This window comes from Arachis ipaensis, chromosome B05 (genome assembly GCF_000816755.2).
Source record: "Arachis ipaensis cultivar K30076 chromosome B05, Araip1.1, whole genome shotgun sequence".
NCBI classification, from domain to species: Eukaryota; Viridiplantae; Streptophyta; class Magnoliopsida; order Fabales; family Fabaceae; genus Arachis; species Arachis ipaensis.
Genome location: NC_029789.2, coordinates 16,856,454 through 16,864,190, shown reverse-complemented (window position 1 = coordinate 16,864,190; position 7,737 = coordinate 16,856,454). Strand labels below are relative to the sequence as shown.

Here is a 7,737-nt window from a genome sequence, read left to right as displayed (position 1 = left end):
CCCTCTTCACTCTCCTTCTCCCCCTTTGTCGCTGTCGACAACTCCTCGACGAGTCCAGAGGACCTGCCACTTTTAAGTCCCACTATTGATAACTCCTCTCGAGTCCAAATGTCGTCGCAAGTTGTCTTCGGCTTCGGCAACTCTTCTTTCTGTGCCTCTGTCTCCTCCTTTCTTCTCTTTTCTTCTCTTTCTATTTTGATTTTGAGATATGTTTATTATATTGTTGTTGTTCTTGGTATTATTGTTGTTGGTGGTGGTGGATTGTAAGGAGGGATGATGGTAGAAGTGTGAAGGTAGGGATGAGAGATGGGATGGAGCTGGGAAAGAAGTGAAATAAGATTTGTAAAAGAAGTGAAATAAGATTTGTACAAAGGGTAAATTTGAAATTATTGTGTTCTGAGACTAATATTTTAGTTCTAGACTCTCTAGCCACCAAACAGAATATTGAGTTCCAGTTTCCCAATCTCAACTCTAGTATTCCATACCGAACGCTACCTTAAAGTGTTGGATGGGAGAACAAAAGTATTAAAAGATGTTTATTTTTCATTGCATTATTAATGTATTAAATGTATAAAAAGCCTAAAGATTTATGTTTTCTAGCAAAATATTATATTTTTAGTATTCTTAGAAAAAGGCTAAGTACGATTTTAGTTTATATAGTTTTAGTCGAAAATTAAATCATTTCTATTTTTTTAAAAATTCAAAATTATTTCTAACGTTGAACTTTGTTTTAAAATAATCTTTTTTCTTCATTTTTGGATAAAAATACCATCATCTTCTCTAATTTCTCATTTTCTCCAAAAATACTTTTCTATAATACTATTTTCTCCAAAAAGAATCGTGCCCTTTTCTCCCTCAAAAATCCACCATCATTGATACAATCCCGCCCTCTATGCACTACCATCTTCGGAGAGGTCTTCTTTTTGACTTCGTACTCTCTTAAAAACCAATTGTGTTTTGAACTAGGTTTCCTCATGCTCTCTCCCGTCTTTAACACTTGATCAACTGAAAGGATATCCTGTATCACTGACACTACTGTTCATAATTCCATCTTTTTATGGGCTTATGAAACCCATGTTTAGAATTGAATTCATAGAAACTTCTACTATGATAGAAGCATTTTATGACCTTTATAGGACCAGGCAGTATGCAGAATTGTTGAGAAGTTTGGGCCTCCATTTATAAATAAGCCAATGTAGGATTGGGGTCCATTTTGTGCTGATGTGTAGTGGTTACTAAAAAGATAATTTCAATTAGTGTCAAAGTACACACAAAAAGTAAAATCGATAAGGGTAAGAAACGAATTTATGAGCTATTTTGGCATCTAAAGAGAGAGAGTGTGTGTGTGTGAGCGACATAGATAGTAGGAAGAGGTGCTGCTCTTTTCAGACAAATAGTGAAAGGGATAATAATGGCCTAGAAATTGGAAGTTAAAGGACCACAACTGTTCGATGGTGGAACCCATAAACGAGGTAAGTCTTCGACAACATATTTCATGTTAGTAGCCATGGTTTACCGTTAGAGTGAGTGTTTGTAACCAATTTACTAGGGTTCTTGAACGGAAGTAGTTATCAGGGGAGGGGTGGCTTCCCGATTGATGCATCTGCATGGGTTTTCATTTGTTAGCTGCCTGATGGTGTATAACTTGATTGGGTGTTTGTGTGATTGTTAGGGCATTCCATTGGTATAGACGTTTTGAAATTGTTCATGTGATATGAAATTTCAATGTACTTGCAAGCTGACGGAGTGGTGGAGGTTAGCTACGTTGTGTCATCTAACTATCGACAACTTCCTAGAACACAAGTAAGGTTTTGACACCTAATTAAATGTAGGTGGTCTTGATGCAGTTATTGAGTAGCAGTAGAACTAAAGATGGATTTGTGTGATGTTTTAGGGTTTGGATCATGTTATGACAAGCGATACAGTGGGTGCTAAAACTAAGATGATGGACTATGCAGAGGATAGGCGAGAGCAACAAGATTTGGTTATGATTGTGGATGGAATCGGGTCATTTGACGCCATCAATTTTACTTCAATCACAATACAAGAGATTCGGAGGATGGTGTTTGTTGACTTGCAAGCAGCATATGATTTTTATAATGAGTACAAGCACATGAAGGAATTCTCCATGCGGAGGTCTAAGGTTGGGCAAAGTATGAATGTTAGGACAGAGGGAGACTTTCTTTGGCAAATATTTGTGTGTTCGAGACAAGGCAAACGAGAGGTGAAACACATTCATAGACTAGATAGGAAAATGGATCCCTGCCGATTACAAGTTGGGGTTGTGGTGCACGTCTGAAGGTTCACGTTGACCAACCGAGTGGAAGATGGTATGTAGATTACTTTATTGACCAACATAATCATGAGATGCTGGATGCAAGGTTTAGGCAGTTGATGCGTTCCCACAGAGTAGTTAAGGAAGGAGACCTTCACCAAATTAATTTGATGAGGAAAACAGGGATATGGGTGCCGATGATATTTGGTGCATTCGCTAACCAATCCAGGGGGTTTGAGATGGTAGGGTTTGAAATAAAGATGTATATAATGCAATTGAGAAGCAAAAAAGAGTGGGAGCAAGTGATGTGGAGTGTGCCATTAGGTTTTTGTCGGCTCTAAAGAGTAACGATCCGAGCATGTTTTAGAAGCACTCGTTGGATGATGAGAGGAGGCTTCACAATATTGTTTGGTGCGACAGGACTAGCCGCTATGATTACAGTGTCACTACAAGAAAAATACCCATTCAGCCACACTTTTTTAAGCTACATTTGAAAAGTGTAGCCTATTCATAGAATAGGCTACGCTTTTCTTAGTGTTGCCTTTTTTTTAGAGAAAAGAAAACACAATTCTGGTATCATTTAAAAAGTGTAGCCTTAGGTATTATAGAAATCACTTATAAAGTCTAGCCGTATGTTAATATCTATGGGTCCACTTTTTGTATCAAAGAGAGCGCTTTCTGAGGGTAGCCTATTTGTTAAGTTTTGGGTGCGCTTCAAAAGTGATGCCTAATGAGCGATTTTCCCTCTTTTTCCCGATCGAAAGCAAACTCACAACACTTAGTGAAATTTTTGTTCCCTCCAAAGCTCATTATCCCCTTTCTGAAACTGACAACACTTAGTGAATCACAGCGTCTTTATCCCCTTTCTGGAACCCTCTCACCATCACGAAGAACCACACATAGCACTCACTATCGCCACATCGCCGCACACTCACCACTCACCACTCACTATCGCCACTGATCGTCACTCCTCTTCGCCCTCCTGCACTGAGTTGTGCCGCTCTTAGCATCATCATCTCTGCGCTTCTTATCGTCGTTCCCCTTTCAGTTCGATCATCATCGTTGTAACCCTCACCTTCGCCATTCTCGGTTTCTCATCGTCGCTGGTGACTGTCTCCACCCAGTAACCACTCACCGCTAGTCACCGTCGCTGTTGATCGTCGCTGTTGCTGAACTGACCATCGCTCTTCTTCGCCGTTCTTCTCATCATCGTCCTCTTTGTGCTCATATCGTTGAATATGTATGTATTGATTTGTATTTGGTTTTGCAATTTTAGAGGTTTAGGGTTCTGATTTTAGAGGTTTTAATTTGGGGGTTTTAATCTATGAAATATGGGTTTGTGAATTATGATTTAATAACATACATGTTGTTGTTGATGAAGATGCTTGGTTTAATAGATTAGTGAGTATTGTTAGATTAGTGATTTTTTATGTTTATCCTACCTTCTGATAAAGAATAGAATAGTGTCCTTACAGTGAAATTTGAAAAATGAAGAACATACTTCTCTTTTTGTGTTCTGCATTTTTTTGTGTTAAACCAAAATATTTTACCTGTAGTTTGTTCAAGTTCTCACGCAGCTTGCTTTCTGACAATTTAGCAGCATTTGTTTCCTGCATTATCAGATTTTTCTTGAATCATTTTTTGTTTCTAATTTGGTTTCTTACTCTTAGTAGATCCAAATATAGTTTTTAAATTTGACTTTATGATAATAGAGAATAGAATTATGCAAATTGCAAAAAAAGAAATAAAAAGTTAACAATAAATAAATAAGTAAAATAAAAAGTTTGCATGTAATATATAAATTGTGAAATCAATTTGTCTGGTTTTTATTTTTGACATTAACTCTACCTTAAACAATTTTGATACTCACACTTATTCACTTACTTAACATGTCAGGTGCTAATCAGTACCACTTACTTAACTTGTTGTAATTGGATGCCTTTTGAAATTTCAGTAATATATAGCGATACCATGCTTGATTTGTGTTTTGCCATGAAGGATGTGATTCAGCCACTGGACTTGTGCAGTATCCATTGATTGAATGCATAATTGTGTCTTTTAAATTTCAGTTGTAGCTTGCTTAATGTTACTGGCAGTGAACTTATCCAATTGCATTACCATTTGCTTCATATGTTTCCTTTTTGGGAATTACTTGTATCGAAGTTATGTTTTAAGGTATTTGGTTATTTTGCGCAAGAACCAAGTGCGAGGATGTTATAATGATGTAGAGTTTTGTTGCAGTGTTTGAAACAAGAGCAATATGATATTCTTTGAATAAAAAGAAATGCAATGGTAAAATTTTATGGTTGTAAATCGTGGGAAGGTCAGGTCAGAATTTGGATTGGATACTAAATAAAACTTGATTTCCAACTTCAGTCTTAAACAGCAATCCTGAAGTGTGTGCTGTCTTAGCGCTGATCAGAAAGCAATGTCCTTCCATCTTGATTTCATGAAGTTGAATGAATCCATTTTCTAAATTTATAGCTCCTCATAAGCACTAACATAATTTTTTTTTGTATTCTTTTAGGAACAAGTAAAGCTGCAAAATTCTTGAGAGCCAATGAAATTTCTCTTTTCAAAGTACCAGAAGAAACAGTAGAGCTACTTGGGAAATCTGACCTGTATTTCTTTAGCCCCGAACCTCCTCCATTGACCGAACCAGCTCAAAAAGCCCTTGACTAGGCCGTGGATGAGAAATTGAAGTCAGGTATTATGGTTTCTGCCTATCAGTTCCATGCCAAAATTTGTTCAATAAATGAGTTAGACTCATTGTCAGTTCGGATTTTTCATTTCGTGTTGTACTACTTTGCAAGTTACTGTTGCACGAAATTAAAATGAACTGGAAAGAAACTTTGAGTTGTCTTGTACCCCATCTGAAAATGATTTTAATCTGTGTATGACTGTGGTAATATTACATGCCAGAAACATATAGGATATACCTGATTTATTTTTGTCATCTAATCAGTTTTCAGGGTTTATGATCTTTATGTACTTCTTTGAAACTTACTTGGATATATGACAACTTAAGGCACTCTTGGATGTACTTCTTTATGATCTTTATGTACTTCTTTTAAAATTGAAATTTTTGTGAGAGAACCAAATCTTGAAGGATTTATTATAGAGAGATGCTGCCCACGGAAAACTATAGTTAGAATCTTTGATAGAAATCAAGGGATCGCTGAGTGAAATTACTTGTTGTGTTTTCTTTGGTTTCTGCTTTGTGCTGTGATACATTAAAAAGTGAAAGAGATAAATCCTATTTTAGACCTCAACGTTGCCTCCATTGACTAAAACCTTTGTATGAGTGCACATTTTGCTGCTTAGTGTTGTTGATTGATTTCACTGTTAATCCATACAAAAAGGAATAAGACTGATTCTGGATTTCTGTATGCTTGTCACCGTTGCCTTCTTCAATTCTGCCTGCTGCTCTTCTGCCCTGTGCTATCCGGTTCTGCCCTAATTTTTACCTTCTTCTAGGTTGTCTTTTTTTTCCTGCCCTGCTACTCTTCACGCTTCTAGTAATAATTTTAATTTTTAACTTACTATTCACCTACAAAATGCTTTTACTTAAATCTGATAATAAAATTTGTTGATTAAATATTTATATTTTTTATTTTAAAAAACTCCCTCCTGAAAATTTATATAGCAACTGTAGGATTGCAAAAAATTTATTATAATTTGCGTTTGAGTTTCTTATGAATGGTTGCAAAAATATTATTAGAATGTTGACTTTGTTTTTTTTGCATTGACCAAGATTGAAGGCGGAAGTTTTTGGTTAAGGTCTTCCAAGCAGATTTTGTTAAAACGTTGATCGTGTCATGGCAAGGTACAATGCATACTTTAATTCTTTTATTTTGTTAGTTTTGAAGTTGTAATTTAACTTATTATATTTGTACTATAAATTTGATGTTTCTCTTTATTTGTTTTACTTCAATGGGTTTCTAGAGAATTACTTCTAAGACTAGGAACTATTTTCCAACCTAATTATAAGGCTTTGAAAGTCCTTTTTATTGCCCATTCCCTTTATAGCGAATAACACACTTCCTCCTCTATTCTTTTTATCTTCACTTTGCGACCCCTTATAAATTTTCCTCCTAAAAAATTTAATAATTATCGATTAGGTTTTGTGATATGCCAAAGGATTGGATGGATCTACCGAGGTATAGCAAAGAGTATATCAATGGTGTTATTAGTTTTTTAGACTTTGCATACTCTGAGGGAGAACTGGACGGACGAAAAATTCAATTTCCTTGTAAGAGGTGTTGTAATATTAATTGGTATAGAAGAGATGTGGTATTTAACCATTTAGTAGCCAACGAATTTGTTAAGGGATATAGAACATGGATTAATCATGGGGAATGGACAATCTCGATGGTTGTTGACGATGACACGGATGATGAAGAAGGTGCACGCGATGACATTGAAGGACTGCTTAATGATGCATTTGGAGATGTACCTCATGCTGAGGGTGTTACTGTAGGTCAAAATGAAGAGGCTAAAAAGTTTTACAATTTAATAGATGGGGCAAGTCAAGAGTTATACCCGGGTTGCAAGAAATTTTTTACATTATCTTTTACCATCTGTCTGTACTTGTTAAAGTGTTTACACGGTTGGAGCAATGCCTCCTTCACTTTACTTCTTGAGCTATTGAAAGAGGCAATGCCTGACATTAACATACCTTCATCTTTCCATAAGATGAAGGCTATGATAAGAGATTTAGGTTTTGATTATAAAAAAATTGATGCTTGTCCTAATGATTGCCTCCTATATAGAAAAGAACTAAAGGATGAAAAACAATATCGTGTGTGTGGAACTTCTCGATATACTAAAAATTCTAGTGATAATAGCGAGAACCAACCTGACAAGAAAGGTCGTTCTACTCCTGCAAAGACTCTGAGATACTTTCCTATAATTCTAAGACTTCAGAGATTATTTATGTACTCAAAGACGGCAACTAGTCTGAGGTGGCATGATGAGGAGCGCGTAAAAGATGGGACGTTAAAGCATCCTGCTGATGGCTTGGCATGGAAGAACCTTGATGAAATGGATGAATAATTTGCAAAAGAATCGTGCAATATTAGACTAGACTTGTCAAGTGATGGGTTCAACCCATTTCGTAGCATGAACATTTCATGGAGCATGTGGCCCGTGATGTTGATGGTATACAACTTACCTCTGTAGATGTGCATGAAATCCGAATATTGTATGCTTTCTTTGTTTATTCCTGGGTCACAATCACCTGGTAAAGACATTGATGTGTATCTACAACCATTGATAGAAGACTTGAAGTTGTTGTGGGAGATAGGGGTCGAAACTTATGTTGCGTCAAAGAATGAGACCTTTCAAATGCGGGCAGCTCTTTTATGGACAATCAACGATTTTCCTGCTTATGCTATGTTGTCTGAGTGGAGTACAAAGGAAAAATTGGCTTGCTCTTGTTGCAACAAAAATACCTATAGCTT

General features: G+C 36.3%; 1 long non-coding RNA gene across 1 annotated transcript; it reads left to right on the top strand.

Moving 5' to 3' along the window:
• Nucleotides 4,551–6,536, top strand: LOC110262761. Its single transcript, XR_002347746.1, has 4 exons — nt 4,551–4,729; nt 4,803–4,982; nt 6,037–6,101; nt 6,416–6,536. It is a non-coding gene; the product is annotated as an uncharacterized LOC110262761 (long non-coding RNA).